This window comes from Danio rerio, chromosome 8 (genome assembly GCF_049306965.1).
Source record: "Danio rerio strain Tuebingen ecotype United States chromosome 8, GRCz12tu, whole genome shotgun sequence".
Taxonomy (NCBI): domain Eukaryota; kingdom Metazoa; phylum Chordata; class Actinopteri; order Cypriniformes; family Danionidae; genus Danio; species Danio rerio.
The window spans coordinates 8181206-8182500 of NC_133183.1; positions in this window are offsets into that span (position 1 = coordinate 8181206).

Here is a 1295-nt window from a genome sequence, read left to right on the forward strand (position 1 = left end):
CAAGGTTAAAAGTTGCTGGAAGAAAGATAAAAGTCCTATAATGCAATTCAAAAGCACAAATAAGTGGAAAAAAACAAACAAACAAACATGAATCACAAAATATGAAAAACTACAGAAATACAGATAGTGGCTTTTATTTTGAAGTGTCTAAAAGCTCATAAGCACTAACCAATATGAAAACAAGACTTATTGCATGTCTTATAAATGGATCAATGTTTTTTGCATCTTTTTTTAAGTTATAAACTCCAATCAAGGGCCGAATGCACATAATGCGTGACTGACGTATACAACATATTACGTAATACTATAATAGCAATAGATGCATCTTGCGGGAATTACTTACCACATAGTGTGTTTACCACAGAAGATAACAACGAACAAGAAAATCTATAAAGTGTTAAATTCTAGAAATCCTCTATAATGTTATACAGTATAGTACTCCTGAAATGCCGCGTAAATGTGTCTACAGATCTTTTATCGTATATGTCAGTTGCGCATAACATGTCTGCTGCAAAAGTGAATTGAAGTCGACATTTTTATTGATACAAATAATGTTTTTGGTATTGTTTAAGTGGTTTCATACACATTGATCCACTTTAAGACATGCCTAAACTCCCTGGAGGCGTATGAGCTAATCTGACAACAAATGAATGTGCTTTTAATGATTTCAAAATAAAAGTCACAACCCAACACCATCATACAGAATGGAAAAGGCAGGATAGAATGTAAAACATCTCTGACTGTGTTTGTGTGACAGAAAGATTGTAAATACACAGATGATGGCTTGATTGCATTATGGGGGAGTTTCATTTTTAGGGATTTTTTTTATATATCCTGCTTGTGCACATCCTTAATGGAAATCAGAATAGCAACTAGCATTAAGCTTTTACAAAAAGATTATTATCCAATCTGTATAGTTTAAAATGAGCTGTATATATTGTGCTCTGCTAGTATATGAGAGGGCTTGGTGAAAAACAGTCTGAAATGTGATGTAACATTTAAAGATAGTGGCTTTTATTTTGAAGTTTGCAAAAGCTTATATGCACTAACCCATATGAAACCAGACTTAATGCATATCTTATGAAATGGATCAATGTGTTTTTGCATCTTTTTAAGTAACAAACTCCAATCTCTGACCTCCAACATCCGACAAATGCACTTTACGTGCGACGACATATTGCGTAAGAAGCATTTTTAGAAAAAGCTCCTGGAATAGAAGCATCATGCAGGAATTATTTACCACGACATCTGTTTACTAAAGAAGATGACAACTTACAAAATAAAATGTTATAAAG